Genomic DNA, 16,832 nt, shown 5'->3' with positions numbered 1-16,832 from the left:
CCAGGAAGGATGTATGGGGGTCCCCCATAGCCATGTCCCACATGCACATCCCCGGCTGCATGCATGCACTAGAGGCCTCCTGACTTGAGCCATGTTTTTTTGACTGTCTCTATAACTCTCTTCTTCCCCCTTCCTACCTAGTTTAAAGCCCTCTTTACTAGGCTGGCCAACCTGTTGGCAAAGACAGGTGCCCTGCTTGGTGAGGTGAATCCCATCTCTCCCCACCAATTGCTGATCTTCAAACAACGTCCCATGATCATAGAAACCAAAACCCTGTCGCCAACACCAGTGGTGCAACCAGTTTTTAACTCTTCCTCCCATCTTTCTCCCTCACTGGCAGGATTGAGGAAAAAATGACTCAGTCTCCCAGACCCTTGGCCWCCATCCCTAGAGCTCTGAAATCCTGTCTGATTGTTTCCAGTTTGCTCTTGGTATCATCAGTGCCACCTGGAAGAGCAGCAGAGGGTAATCATCTGAATTGTGGACAGCAGTTATCTCAGTTCAGCTAAAGCTTGATAGTTCAAACAGAGTGGTAAATGGTTGTGTGACTGTCGTTAGACTAAATACCCCCAAACAAGCTGGATCTTGGAGACAGAATGGCATAACCATGTGGGCATATTAGAGCTAGAGTTAATCTGATCAGAAGAGTAACAGTAGTAGCAATGGCAGTATAGGAAGCACTTCAGCTCAGAGAGATGCTGACAAGGTTTCCAGTTTGCCCTTGGTATCATCAGTGCCACATGGAAGAGCAGCAGAGGGTAATCCTCTGAATTGTGGACAAGTCTTGGCAGTCTTTCCATGCCATTTCGTATTCAARCCCCTGGCAGGCAGCAAACCTCTCTAGACAAGAGCTCAGGTCAGCAGATAGTTTCCTCTGCCCCCTGCAGTGCAGAGTCAACCACAACAATTACTCGCAGCTTCTTCCAGGTGTTCCCATAAGGCACAGGGTGTGTCAACTCAGTTGCTTCCCTTGAAGCAATGCTCAGCTCCTCCTCATCCTGGAGGGCGTTATACCTATTCCACAATTGCAAGTCTTCAAGAACAGTAAAAGCCTTTCTCCTCCTTGATCCTGGAGCCAAAGGCTCAGGATTATCATGGGGGATAATTTCTTGCCAGGCAGATTTTGCAGTTCTGTAGCACTATATGTCCCCACTCATAAGAAAAATAGTTTAAAGCCTTCTCAGAAGTGGCCAGTCTACACAGCAATATAAATATATCTGAAGCAGTAAAACGCATGTTTAGGCTTACTAATTGGAGCTTTAGCTAACCTCTGTTAAAGCATTGCTCCCTTCCCCTGTTGCAGCTCCTGTGGGCTGAGATGAGGGGAGAAATCTGAAACTATCACAGCTTGGAGGTTTCTAGGCACACCAGAAGACAAATGTCTGAAACCCAGGGAACTAAGAAACTCTAACAGCAGGTCTGGTACTGTTTCTTTACCTTTGGGGATTAAAAGCTAATCCCTTCCTGAAGCTCAGACTGAAACTGGAGCTATGTGCAAGTTTCTCCCTCACTTTCTCTCCCTCCCTCCCAAGGATTTATCTGCCTCTTTAGTTCATGGGAAAAACTATTATGTTTATGCTAAGAGGTGACATATTCTGCTGTATGAACAAGTTAATTAGGAGGTATACCAATTGTAATTATACTTTATTATTTTCAGAAACTATAAAAGCACAATCATGTATTAGCTTTTAAATAAAAAAAGATTATGCATGTGCAATAGAAAATGAAATTGTGAATCTAGCCTAATGGAGAAAGGCAATGTTATGTTTAAGTAATACAAATAGTGTTAATTTAAATCCACAGTAACTGTGACACTAAACATGAATGGAATTATTATATGAAATCTTTAAAGAAAAAAAGCCTAATCACCTCAATCTCTCTTTCACAGCTTTATTAGAGGCAGGAGGCCACCATAAGGTGGATATATTCAAGTCTTTTAGCACGCCTAAGCATGGGCCTGTTAAATACGACTGGAGACATTATAATCATTGAAAGTGCAATGTGGCTTTGCAGCTCTGTAGGGCTGCTTTTATGCTGAAAGTGAGAGCAAGTGACAGCAGGAGGGAAGGCATAGTGATAGAAGATAGCTGCCTAACTTTGCTGGCTGGCTCAAGGGCTTGTTTGTCAGCATCTCTCTGATGCTAAAGTGCTTCCTACACTGCCATTGCTACTACTGTTACTCTTCTGATCAGATTAACTCTAGCTCTAATATGCCCACATGGTTATGCCATTCTGTCTCCAAGATCCAGCTTGTTTGGGGGTATTTAGTCTAACGACAGTCACACAACCATTTACCACTCTGTTTGAACTATCAAGCTGAACTGAGGTGACTGATCACCTCTTTGCTTTTCAGTCCCTGGCAAAACTCACTGTCAACTGTTCTTAAAAGATAGAAATATTATATTTAATGAGGTTCTTAAACGATTTAAGAACTTAAATAAATAGGATTTATTTTAACAGTAGAAGACTATTCTGTATAAAGTCCCACTTGGATAGATGGTTTTAGCTTGTTAGCTTCATAAATTGGTACAATAACAATCTTTCAGCAAGTAATGCTCCCTGCTGATACATATTTTATATGTATGTATGCATGTATGTATGTATTTCTGTGCATGTGATATATAGTGGGAGGAACTTGTGCTGATGAACAGAAATTGGCAACTGAGCAGTTAATCAAGAGAGGACTCAGTGGACCACAGTAACTTTCGTTTGATTCCCAGAAATTTGTAGAGTCATTACAGTGAAAGATATATGAGAAAAATTGGGATATGCTCTGGAGTCTTTCTAGGTAACACAATATATTTTAACGCTTTTGAAATAAGTAGAGGTTTTACTAGTAATAGCATTTCTCCCTCTTTTTTCTTCCATGTAGGGTGCTAATTGCCTTTTATCATCTGGTGTTATAATAATAATGAGATAATTGAACCTCTGCAGTATTTGCCAATGGTCTTTCCTTGTGCATTACTCTAGCACCCTACCTGTGCACAATTTTTTGGTTGGAGGACTGCTCAGATTAGTTGTACTGAAGAATTACAAAGGTTTTGGGGGAGGTGATGCCTTAAGTAACATTTTTTTTGATATTTAGCTGAACTGCAAGGAAGAGCCTAGAGCACACCTTCAGTGCCCCTGCTTCCAGACAGAAAATGATTTGGCCTTATTCTCCTGTGTTGGATGGTCTTACAGTCTAAACAGCCTTTAGATATGTATATCTCCAATTTTAAGCAAAAGTCAGTGGAGTACTTAGGCATGTGCATGCTTGTTTAAAATTAGAATAAGAAATAGAGAGATATTCCTTGGAGATTTGTTTTCCTTGGATTAGAAGGAATTATCTGCCTCTGCCAGTCTGTTTCTTTATGGCTCAGTTGCTTAGTGCTGGGCATATGAAATTATCAGTCCTACCAGGGAGCTGGCCAGATATTCTTTGAGCAGGAAGCTGCAATTTGTTCAGGAGAAGATAGATTCCCATTGCAGAATCTGAAGCAAGGGATGGAAGATCAGTCTCTGGAGTTCCTTGGACATCTACTACAGAAGTTTTCTGTCTTTGGGCTATATCTTGGTTCTGCTAGAGCAAAAAATTGTGCCAGAAGTGACCTGCATTTGGGAGAAAAGTCAAAGAGGAAAACATGCCAGCTACCTCCTGTGCAAGCAGATCCAGCTCTATGCAGGTTTGTTTTTAAAATACCACACCCAGAACTCATTAAAAGCTATTATTWTACTCTATTAATCCAATAGTTGTTTAAGATCATTAGGCTATGGCACTCCAAAGCTTTATGACCTTTTAATTTTGAGAGAAGACATGTTCAGTGCATGAACCTTTTAAATCATTATTAAGTCTGTCATTTTTTTTGCAAAATGGGGACACATGAGTTGCATTTCTTTGTATGTGTGTGTGTGTATACATATATATATATATGTACACACACACACATATAGATATATATATACACGCATATATATATATATGTATATATAAATGGCCCCAAAAGGCTCTCAGTAGTAACTGGGAAGAGAGACAATGAAAAATGAGGACCTCTTAGTGTCAGGGCAAAGCCCTGTAGACCAAGTTACAGTGAATTTTTATGTCTCTGTCAACCCTATACACCTCTGGAAATAAGAGTTTATAATAGAAATGCTGACATCATCTTAATTCTAATGTAAAGGGATGTGCTGCAATAATTTTCTATTCTAGTTAATCTCTTGGTATCTGTGCTGCCCTGTGAAATTTTAAATCTCTTGAGAATAGGGAGTGAGTTAGTGTGTGTACGGAAGGGGGAACGTTTTCTCTCATGCATATAAAAAGAGAAACACAAAGTGAATTAATGTTGGGAGTGATTTCAGGGAACCTTTGGAACATGTTAAACCAATTGCTTTCATGGACTAAGTGTCTACTATTCCTTATTCTGCACGTTCTCCTTCTGCATTTTATAGAGTTATGTCACAACACAGGCAGGCATAGAGGTGCTTCCTTCAGCCTCCTCTATCTAATTTTTGCTCATTTCATATATCTCTTGGATCACAAGGTCACCTAAACCAAGCTCATGCTATGTAGCATGGGTTTCTAAATGCACAGTAGTTTGCTCTTCTCTCTTGCAGATCTTCACTCAGCCATCTGTAAGTCTCTTTACTGTGCATTTGAAACGCAGCTTTCCCATCTCTGTGCTGCACAAACAGCTGGTGGCTGTCATGGGACTTGCCAGAGAGGCACCACTATCCATGCAGGGACAGAGTCTCTTGCAGCTGCAGTGTCCTAGCCCAGGAACAGTACTTCTCTCACCCAGGAAATGGGATTTGCCATTATATTTGCCATTATTTGCTGTAGCCTTTGTCTCCATCCCCAATTTCAGGGCATACACTGCCTGCCCTTAGTCATGAGCACTTCAGTCACTATGCAGCAGTCTGAGTTTCATAAGCCTGAAGGACAAGGTAAGCACCTTGGGGAATGTATACACTAGTTCCCTCCACAGGAGAACTGGTATGATTTCAGGAAAATGCACGAATGCTTCTTTCCCTTCCCCAGTTTGTGTTTGTCTACTCTCATCATCCCTTCAGAACAGCTGGATCTCTTTCTRTCACTGGTTCCTCTCACTACAGGCTTTTCTTTTCCTTGCCCTTCCTCTTTGCACGGTTGGAGTCTTTTCCTTTGTTTTGATTTCCTTTCCATGCACACATTTCTTTCATACTTTCCCTAGCTGCCATTTCCCCTCACACTCCTTTTTTTCTCTTCTACTTTTCTTGAAAGCTTCAAATACAAAATGGGGGACCAGATCTGCAATTCACTCCAGGCTTCCTGTATTGTGATTCCTCCGAACTTGACATTGACCAAGTGGGCTATGCATTGCACTACACAAATCCACAGCTATAGACAGAAGGATAATGTTGAGTCTGGAAGCATTCATAGCCTGGAACTCTTCCTAGGGAACACAGAGGTATGGAAGTATGACTGGACTTTATAAATTCGAAGTATTTTCACATGCTTAGTGTGTCTTTGTGGTTAATTCTAATGTGTGATTTCTGGCTGAAATGGCCCTATTGGCACACTGAGGAATCATCCAATGTCATGCAGACGTATGACTGGCTTCTGTTTGCACCGTGATGCAGACAAAATTCATCTAACACAAGGAGAGTTTTCTTGCAGACAGAAGACTGATTCATTGCCACAAAGCACCAGAGGAAAAGAATATTGTGGACAACTGCACATATGTAAAGAGGACAAAAACCTGAAAGAAATACCTGGGTTTCAGCTAGCCTACTAATCAATACTTATTAATGAATGATCTCATAGGAAAACAATTAAACTTCATACATATACTCCCTGAAGAATGCCCATGTGCAGTAGGTAGAATTTAGTTAAAGCAATATTGGTGCTGTGTTTCCGCAGAGAAGTTCAGAGCTTGTGTTTTGATTTTTGTTATTTCCTGCATTGTTCCACAAAGCATAAATTAGCTTCCTACTTTATTATGACAACGCCCAAGGCTGTATTGAGCACAAGGTCAGCAAAGCTTGGTACAGTTTCTCATATAAGCAGAAAGGCTTTGTTTATTCTCCTAAAGTAAACTGTCTCCATAATGTTTTAAAGTGTGGGAACTAGTCATGGTTGTTGTTGTATATTGTGCTGTTTTAATGCATTTTTCTTGCTTTTTCTTTTCAGGAATGATCCACTAAAGAACTGTTCATTTGCAGAGGGAAATCTGTGCTATGCTCACACATAAAAAGAATAAATCCAGAATAAACTGCTACAATCTGATGCAAACTGGCAAAATCACACCCAGACTGTAAGTTAATTCTCTCTCTGTCCRTCCTTCTCTCTCATGCATTGCTTCAGTTACACTAAGTTTAAGGATATTAAGAAAAGAATAATTAAAAAAGTCTTGCATTCACTTTGAAATTCTGTACCCACAGTATCTTCATGGATGCCAGCCAAGGCAAACTGAATTCCCATCATCCATATCGGATTCACATCAACTCTTCAACATGAAGTGCCAGCCCCCAAATCACCACCTGAAATGATATGCCTTCTCTCAGGACCTTCATCACACCCACCAAGATGCCCCCTTTCTCTGCTTCTTTAGGAGATCCAGTTCAATTCTCCCACTGTTCCTGATTACTAGCTTGATTTTGCTCTGTGGTTGCTGGAAAAGCATGACTCTGAGATGAAGAGAGTTGTATCAGTCAGCAGCTACATTACAGAAAACTCCCTTTTCAGATTAAAGAACTGGATCAGGAGTACAGTGTCCTCCAACACGGTAAAAAACAGGGCTGGTAACAGCTTAATTATCTTTCTTTTTCTCTCTTAAATGAATGCTGGGGCTCATTAATGCTTTAACAATAGCAGTCCAAGACTCCACATACTTGTTTACCTTCATGAAAATCTTACATAAAAATCTTGCTTCTGAAGACTTAGGTAGCTACTCACAGATCAAGAATTTTATTGCTTAAGGCTACAACCCACTCTCATCAAAATGCCTTAACCATGGAACAGTGGAGGTCTTGGGATAATTGGCCTTTGCTATTTTTAATAGCTTAGCGAGTGAGCTTTGAGCTCAGACTGGTGCTTGTAAAGTTTTGGGAGGAAAAGAAGATATTACCATTTATCATTACAACTAATCTAGGTCAGTGGTCTCCTCCAGCGGCTGTCTTCCCTGTCCCTAGCTACTGTTCCTAAGGAACAGAGCATGCTAGTCTCTTTACTTAAACGTATATTTCTGCTTGCTGCCTTCCTGAGTGAGAAAGATAAATATACTAATTTACAGCACAGAAAATCAGAGGCTTGACCTCTGGCTGTACACTGTTGGCTTTTTATCTTGAAATTCAGGGGTGTGGAAGAATTCTGCAAAAGATAGAGCCTAGTTTGCATTAAATGTAGAAAATGAGGAATCCCTATTTTTTCAGTGGTTGTAGGCAGTTAGGGAGGATGACAGTCTTGTGGTAGCATGACCTGGCATAATTAAAAGGACAAATAGCCTTACAGCAGCCCATAGTACCTATTTGGTGCTTGCCCTTTGGAAATTCCTTCACAAAAAAAAAAAAAAAAAAAAAAAAAAAAAAAAAAAAAAAAGTAGTTCGTGGACTTACAGGTAATAAGATATGCCCCAAACAGACCCACAGGAGAAAGCTAGACATTGCGGAGAGCTGCTGCATTAGTTCATCCCCCTAGACATGAGATCCTCAGGAAGGTGTACAGCCACTCCACAGAAATTTATGAGAAGAGTGCATGTTCTTTCTCTTACCTTTTATAATTCATCATCTAGCACCTCTGAACCAACTGACATGTACTAGGTACAAAGTACGAGGGAAAATAAAGGCAATATGTTTTATCCTGGCATGTTCCAGACCTGGGATTTGTTAACATTATTTATCATACAGAAACACAAAAGAGCCCTGAAGTTGCTGTTGCCTAGTGGACTCTGGAACAGGGATGGCTGAGCCAGGTGAAGACATAAGACCTCGTTTTGTCATGGAGAAGCATCTCCAATCAATTCCAGCACCCTCATTTGCCCTTCTGCCAAGGCTAATTTTGAAATTATTTTAGCCAGTTCACCCCTGTGCATGTTGTTAATGAGAGAAACAAAAAATGACCTCTTCTTTCTGAAAAATATTTCCCTAGTAAGTGATAGAATTGGGGAAACTGAAATAAAAATATTAGAAAATGGGTGAAAAAATGTCCTAGGAGATCTAGTTTATTTCCCATATGTTTCGTCTCAGTAGCCAGGATCCTCATGCATGAAATTTCCTCATACTTTATTACCTCACTCATTTTGGTGAAGTTTGGGGAAGAAACTATCTGGCAAGGAGGTATTATAGTTTATAAATCCCTAGTAGGCACCAGTGCTGTCAAAAAAGCTTTTTTTTTCACTGTCACTTATGGAATAAGATCAATCTACCCTTGGTAACTGCTGAATTCCAAATCTACTATTGCCATCTTCCCTATCTGCAGTATTTCAGTTGTGAAATGGAGCATTTCTGCTGGAACAGTAAGAACACTCTATTTTTCACCTCCTGTGACTTAGGCCTTTATTAATCACTAGGTCATTGCTTAACTTTTGTGGAGAGAGGGAAGTAGGTCTGTATTTTTTTATTTCCTCATCTACTTTTAACCCTCTGTGGACTATAGAAAGTCTTACTTGCATTTCTTTTCTGTTATCTCCAGTGGTCTCCCAGTCTTGCAGAGAATCCCTGGCTTTCTGCCTTGGAACTTTGAAGCCCCAGAGGTGCTAGAACCCTTGGCCAAGTGGAGTATAATGAAAAATTGTATCTTAATGTGGACTTCTGCCCAGTAAAGACATAAATGATCGAAAGATGAAACAGCAGTGTGTTGCTATGCTAGCCTAAGTAGCCACTTCCGGACACACAAAGCCTCTTTGGACAGAATTAGTGGTGGAAAGAAAAGATTTTACTGCTGGGGCTGAGGAGTGCTTCTTTTGAGAACTRTCTTAGTCCCATATGGTGTCATAGTCCAATATTCTCTGGTCAGATTCTCTTAGGTATTCCACAGATGAAGAATGTAATATTTAACATCAAAATTTACTTACTTGAAGATATTTGATGTTACAATTTTTGATTTAGCAGAGTGATACAGCAATTTACTGAAATCACAATACAAAGGTAAGCAATTGTAATATACAGTTCAATCACAATATACAAGTATGATTCCCATCACCAGTCTCTAGAAGACGCTCACTGTCACAATGCTGAGTGTGCTCTCTTACTAGTAAGAAATATGTGCATTGAAACCAGCTTAAGCTCATTGCTGTCTTCAACATTCTTTTACTAGTTCTTCAATATWTACATTCTCAACTGGGTTGAGCCACATCTATGCTCTCCCCACCATCCTGGCCTTGTTAATTCAGTGAGACCTTCACACTCTTTTAATGAACTCAGGGAGAAACATTTACACCACCACTTGATCCATTCAACTGACATATCTCCTTATCTAAAACAAAAGCCACCCTCTGATCTCATTTGTGTTAAGATAAATTCAGCTTTCATTGCAACAGCTGTTGTCAGTCACAACCTAAATTATTCCCCAGGCTTTGTGAGCACATGGCCCTTGCCCATCTCCTCTGAGCCTTCTTCCATTGTAGGGCTTTATTGGTCAGGCACATACAGCCYATTACCTAATGCTGAAATTTTTAGCCATCAGCTAGCAGACAAGGGTCAGGAGTGTTTTGAGAAACTGCACCACTGACAGAATAATATATATCATTAAAGTCACTATACTCTTATCACTAATACAAGATAAAAATCAGAATGTGTTCTAACAGAGCAGCTTAACCACAAGTCTCCAGACAACACAGACAAGGTTAAGAGCATTAAAAGCACTGTCTCTTTCAAACTGAGGTTATATCTAATTATGCAGGCTGGGGAAGGCCACGAATCTTCACCATGCTGTGTATTGGGTAAAATGCATACTTACTCAAAAGAGTTAGTATTTTCCAGAAAAAAAACCTCTTGCTTCCATACAAGCTATTATTCACAAATGTGTTTTTCCAGTATCAGGTGGGAGTATAGGTATAAACAGATTCATTTCAAGTTTTCCTTTAACTGGACTTGAATACAAACTTCAGTATTACCTACCTATCTGTGATTCAGAAGGAATATCAGAGGTAAATATTCCACAGCTGTGACATGGATTACAAGTACATCAGACTGGGTAGTGATAACAGTTTCTTGTAGATATGAAAACAAAGTTGAATCATGTTGCTGTGATGTATTTAGCAATTGATAAGGCAGGAATATTAAATATCTTGTAAGATTAAACCCTAAAGGAATAACAGATCACTATTCAACTAGGCTGTAAGCACTAGCACACTATTTTTCATATATCACAACCAAGACTTTGCATTCCTGAATGAAAACTCTTCTGGCCTCAATGCTACATATGGTGTTGGTATGACTACTAGCACAATGTGAGCAGCCAGGATTGCATAAATGTATTGGGCATAAAGGCTGCAGGGAAGATGGAGAAGAAAGTGTTTGTCACCTTACAAAGAAGGTGCTCTACTGAGTCTACAGTCCCACTGTTGATGTTAATAAGTAGTCAGATTTGGGGCAAAAGAAGATGCATGAATGCAAACTGTGATATCGAAAAGCTCCATGCAAAGCAAAAAGAAGAAGCAAGTAAGATAACATTAGAGAGGGAGGAGGAAAAAGGAAGCACATACATGATCTGTTGTGAATAATTTTTGGAATACTCATAAACAAAACTAGAAGCATTTCTTCCATGGCTGCAGTCTGAAAAAAATGCCAAATTTGGTGCAACTCAAATGACACCTTTAAACCCCTCAAATTTGTCTTTTATTTATTTTTTTATTTATTTCATTAAAATAAATATTTCCTATGAAATTAATAGTGTCCCTGAAATTTTTAATTTATGATCTGATTTAAAAAAAAAGACAGTGGCATCTGCTACCCTGCGCTAAACTTTGTATAATTAAAGATGACAAGCCCTGGAGAATCAGTATTACATAAAATAGATTCATTTAATATCATTGAACATATTTGTGCATGCAATGTTTTAACATAATATCACTCAGCATATGTGCAATTAATAACTAGATTATTTTCCACAAGCAAAAGCATCATAATACTCAGCAAGACAAGTTCATTAGTCTGAATGACTGGACCAATGCACAGGAACTGAAAGGTGATGTTGGCCTCATGATACTGACATATGCCTTGAGGAAATAGTAATGTCTTAGATTGGCAGAGAGCATATAATAAGCTTTTCTTGCCCTCTGTTGGTAAGTCTCTGAGCCATACTTTCAAACAGGCAGCTAATACTTTCACAGAAATAGATGTTTTAAATGAGCCCAATGTTGAACTAGGATAGTTCTGCTGTGTAAAATTGTGCTAAGTGAATGCTTGTTTATGTCATAATTTTGGATTATCAAATGAAATCTGCTTAGAAAATAGACTCAAAATTCAGTTCACATTTATCAGAGTTTTAGTGTATAAGATTTCAGAAATATTTGCATTTTAAAGACACTTACTGTATGTTGGATCCTAAAGAAAACAGCTTTCCTAAGACACAAGGGGCTATTGCTGTGAACTTGGGAAAATATATTGTTACAAAAGAGATGGCCAAAAATTAACATATCTTTCTTAGGAGTCTCAAGAAAGAAAAAAGAATAAAAAAGAAATCCATCTGTGTTGCTTGTATTTGATCTATTTATTCTTATACTCTTTGGCCAAACAGAAATACTCAATGCATATTCAATGACTAATAAAATTAGGTCAGTGGACTTTCAGTAGAAATTACGTGCCCCTTTGCATTTTTCACTTGCCTAAGTACCTTTAAATCTAGTGTCCTAATAGTCTACTGTTTAAACTCTGATCTTGCCACACTGAGCTCAGAAAGAGCTTTGCTCTGAAAGAGTATGCCTTCCTAAGGATGAGATTTCCTTGTTTTGTCTCGTTTTGAGAACTTGTGGATTTTAATAATAACTGGTATAAGAATATGAAATAAAATTGTATATTTGTATGGTGTACTGTCTCAAAAATGTTATACCATAAGGGAGAATACCTGCTCCTAAGAGAGTGGGGGTTCTCAATATCATATTTGATCCGATATGCCGAGGGCAGCAGTTCCCTTGACATTCCACTGCTTCAGCTCTCATCTGTGGGAGTGTGAATGGGTTTAAAACTTACATTTCAAAAACAGACAGATGGATAACAGAGTAATAGGGATAGGGATAATAATAGAGACTGGGATAATAAAGAATGAGGAAGACAATTATTGCTTATAGAGACTGTATTTCTAAAAGTCTGGAGAGTTAGTCATGATGTAAGAACTGCTCACTGTTCAAAACAGAATATCTGCTGCAATAAAATGTCATCTTCAGCATGATTGTGGTATTCATTATAATAACACATACCATGTTTGTAAACTGAAATTAATCTAACTGTAGCTTGCAAAAAAAATATATTAAGGACAAGAAATGTCCTTGTGCATAGCAGAGATGCTATCCATAACCAAACAGCTGCAGAACAATATTTCTACCTCAGCTACATGATTCTGTTCCTGCTGTAAGATATCATAACTTTGGTACTTCTCCTAAGGGTTTACAAAAGTATTACTTTTTTTTTTTCTCCTAACTGTAGTGTATTCAGAAAGGTCTATCAAGCCAATACCAATGACTATGATATGTGTATGTGACAGCTGCACTTTGAAATGTCTTTGCTTCCCATCTTTCATATTATTATTCTGCTATAAATTATTTTAGTTTGAATTTGAAACCATACGGGATTTTGGAGCTGGAAATGATTGAACCTGACTTCAACAGTGTGTTTGAATGCAGACTATAATGCAGCAAAGAATTTTTGCATGTGTATCATATTCGTGCGCTAGCTGCTGAAATCAACAGCATTGTATACATTTTTAAAATAAGATAGTATAGCTGAGCACCAGAAGGGTTCATTATGGTTATCTTGTTTAATCTCTTATCTGTTGTCAGCCATAAAATTTTGCCAAGAGATTTTCAGCATCAGTAAGTCAGGTCAAACTATAGCAAAGATACCAAATATCTCTTCCAATCCTTCTCACATTACTTTTTTTAATAATGAAAAGGAGAATATTAGCCCTATGATCGATCTTCTTCTAGGGCTAAATGGAAAATATTTCTATCATTTGGTTTCCTTCTCCAGAATAGCTATTATTTGACATGAGTCTCAACATTTTAAATCTGTATTTTTGTATTTTTGTCATTGTGAGGGTGTTCCTCACCATGGTATCTGCCACAAGGATTCTTTACAGATGGGATGCCTGTCTTGAATCTCAAAGGAGTACTGTTGGGATGAAGAACTTTCTCACAGATTTGGCTGAGTCTGCCACTCCAGCAGAAAGAGGATGTAGCTCCTAAGTTCTCAAGGGAAAACCTTGGATTATTCTGAGGTCTAATTAGGACCAAAAATGTGTCAAAGATTTGGTATGCAAAGCCACATCTTCATCACAGGTATAAATTCAATATGCAGCAGCTGCAATGACAGCATGTTTTCAAAGTCAGTCTGCTTTCTTTAGACTCTCAAGATCCCTACTGCACATTCTTCTTTTAGAAAAGTTTGTCCTTAACTTCTCAGATTTTATTATCTTGCAAATTGAAATGAACTTCTCCTGAATGTCTGTTGTATACTTTAATAGGCTGACATTTCTAAAAGTGGAACTATAGTAGGTCCCTGCAGATCAAACATATGGTCAGAGCCTTCATTGTCAGAACTCTACTTTCTGGGCAGGAAAGGAGAACTTCACCTGATATATCTCTGCTCCAGCTCCCAGATTGCTGCAGGATTGTGTATATTTTAATTCTCATCAGTGATGTGCATCTACGCCAGAGGTTAGTACTCCATACAGAAAATACAGAAAGTAAAGTGATCATAGAACACATCTGGGCACAGGGCATGGGAAAGTTTGGGGAGTCAAGTTTGGTGGAGCCTTAGAAACCTAAAGCATATATACACGGGAACATAAGCACATGTAAAACAAACTTATGGCACAGACTTTGACCTGGAAGTTAAAACAAGGTAAAAAATCTCACAAATGATGGGATCAGAAATTGTCTTCCCATTGCCTTTTCCGCAAGCTTCCTCCCAAGTCTACTCTCCAATGTATCAAAGTAAAGAGGTCATAGAGCAATATGAGATGTAGTTTATTGTCTTTTAAACCTTCCACAAAAAAAGCTTGTCTGCCTTTACTTGCTCAACGAGTTATGGATTGGTTATTTGTGCCTACAGTTCACATTCTGCCTCCCACAATTTTCTTCTAATAGATGTGAAGGTGGAAAAACTGTCAAATAAACTGTGTTGTCCTCATCATAGTTTCCTGTAAGTGGAAAGCCATTATAGTTTTCCTGTTATCTCAGCAATATGTTGTCCCTCCATCCCTTGTAACAAGCTGCATATTTGACTTATACTTTGAAAGAGAAGGAAGAAAAAGAGGTGCTTTTACAGCATATATTTTCTGTAAGGGCAGGCCAGACTGCTGTGATAGCAGATGAACCAGTCAAGTGTTCCCTTGGTTTATCCTAGTTGCAAAGTGAAAATCTCAATTGCAGTTCTGTCCTGAATCCTCATGGAAAGTGATATCCTTTTGGATAGCAGGAAACTTCATAAAGTTGATGCTAGATAAACATTTGACTTACTATTCAGATTGTCTAATGTGATGACCCATTTTCAGCTTTTTTATTTTTTCAGGGATGCTGATGTTTTTCAGCATGCTTTCTAACAGCATCTAATATTGATACAGACAGCTATTTAAAGTTTTTTCATTCTGTTACTCCTTTTTTGTCCACAGTCTCAAAAAATAGAAGTAGTCATCATTGGCTACTGAGAGAGGGATGTGGTAGAACTCAGATTATTTGTGTTTTAATACCTTTTCTAAAATGAACGAAAGTGTTGCTACAGTGGTCACCCTGAGGGTCCAATGACAAATYTTCAGAGTTAGCATGGTAGAATTGTCAATGTCCATGATCTACAGGGTAACTTCAGAACATCTGTGCAGCTTTCGATATTTGACACAATGTCTCCTGGGGGTATAACAGTGACATTCAGATTCGAGAAACTGAGTTATATACATAGAGAATAAGTGACCTGCCCCAACTCATAGTGAACTGCAGCAGTTTGTGCAGCATTGTTTCGGCTCTGCCTTGAACTTCTGGGGCTCCTGTGGGACATTGTGGTCTGCTGACCCTTGTGGAACGAGGGGACTAGAGAGTGACTCTGCTAAGAGGCAAGGGGAGCTGGGCAAGTGAACTGCAGGAAGCCTTAAGCTCTCCTAGGAGAAGCTCCAGCATTACTACCCACTCTAGCTGGGTGTAGCTGCTGCTAAAGAGCTCTCTAGGTTGTCCCTGAATAGAGGGAGTTGGGGCTTTTGATGTACGCAGCCCTTGTTTGGGGTGGATCAAGTACCCTGTGAGTCAATAGTAGGGAGAGGTTTATATAAGAGCGAGGCCTGGAGCACAGCTCCCAGAGTGCAGCAAACAGAGGCAGCAGTTTGCGGAGGAGGAGTGCAGTTAGGTGTAAGAGGACATCTTTCTTTTTTTTCCCAATCCTAGTAGTGCCCACTTTCACAAACATGGTTATAACTCGCCACAAAGCATATTTGCCAGTGGCTGTGGGAACTGCTGCATCAGCTGCATTGGAAGCTCCAACCCAGAGAGAGCCTCTTGCAGCAGATGCTGCCCTACAGGTCTCAGGCTGCAGGGAGTGCTTGGAACCTCTCCAGAAGGCCTGGACTGATGGTCCGCCCTCCTGCAAGAGGTGTGCTGTTGTTGGTGATTTGTGTCATCAAGTCAAGGAGTTGCAGGACGAAGTCAGTAGATGGTGAAGCATCTAAGTGAGCAGGAGGTAGACAAGGTGTTCTCGGAGACCGTATTGCTCCTGGAGTCCCAATCYGCCGCAGCAGGGGAGTTGTTGCAAGGCTCTGTGCAGAGTGAAATAGTACAGCACAGTACAGTTAAAGAACCAATTTATTACCCTCCAGGATGAGGAGGACCTGGACCTGTCCTCAAGGGAAGCAGCGGGGCCATCAGACCCTGTGCCTTGCATGGCCACTCAGAAGAGGYGACGAGTGGTTGTAGTCGGTGACTCCATGCTGCGGGGGATGGAGGCGCCTATCTGCCGACCTGACCCCTCCTCTAGAGAGGTTTGCTGCCTGCCGAGGGTGAGGATATGAGATGTGATTGAAAGGCTGCCAAGGCTTGTCTGCTTGTCAGATTACTACCCTCTGCTGCTCTTTCATTTGGGTGCTAATGATACAGAGAGCAAACAGGAAACAATCAAGCAAGACTTCCAGGCTTTGGGCATAGTGGCCAATAGTCTGGGAGCCCAGGTGATCTTCTCATCAGTCCTGCCAGTTAGGGGGAGGGATGGGAGAAGGAGTAGACAAATTTTCCAAATTAACATCTGCCTGCAATGCTGGTGTTGGCAATAGGGTTTTAGTTTCCTTGATCATGGGACATTGTTTGAAGATCAGCAATTGGTGGGGAGAGATGGGATTCACCTCACCAAGCAGGGCACCTGTGTCTTTGCCAACAGGTTGGCCAGCCTAGTAAAGAGGGCTTTAAACTAGGTAGGAAGGGGAGAGCCATAGAGACAACTCAGGTTTTGGGAGGCCTCTAACGGGTGCATGCACCCAGAGATGTGCATGTGGGACATGGCTATGGTTTCCCTTCCTGGGAAACCTGCAGGCATGACTACCTCTCTGAAGTGCCTGTGCACAAATGCACACAACATGCAGAATCAACAGGAGGAACTGGAGATCTGTGTGTGGACACAGGCCATGATCTCATTGCAGTCACAGAGACATGGTGGGGTAGCTCGCATGACTGGAAGGTTGTCAT

The 16,832-nt window shown here is 40.1% G+C and overlaps 1 protein-coding gene across 1 annotated transcript in view; it reads left to right on the top strand.

Moving 5' to 3' along the window:
- Positions 1 to 6,722: 6,722 nt before the first annotated feature.
- Positions 6,723 to 16,832, top strand: part of C9orf72 (C9orf72-SMCR8 complex subunit) — a 79,895-nt gene continuing 69,785 nt past the window's right edge. The window contains exon 1 of the mRNA XM_085317030.1: positions 6,723 to 6,743. The gene's annotated coding sequence lies outside the window, so the exon portion shown is untranslated. The remainder of the gene's footprint in view (positions 6,744 to 16,832) is intronic.

Source organism: Rhea americana, unplaced genomic scaffold, assembly GCF_003343005.1.
Source record: "Rhea americana isolate MKP2758 unplaced genomic scaffold, rheAme1 scaffold_485, whole genome shotgun sequence".
Classification (NCBI taxonomy): domain Eukaryota; kingdom Metazoa; phylum Chordata; class Aves; order Rheiformes; family Rheidae; genus Rhea; species Rhea americana.
Note: the sequence above shows the minus strand (reverse complement) of the source record. Positions and strands in the feature narration are given on the sequence as shown.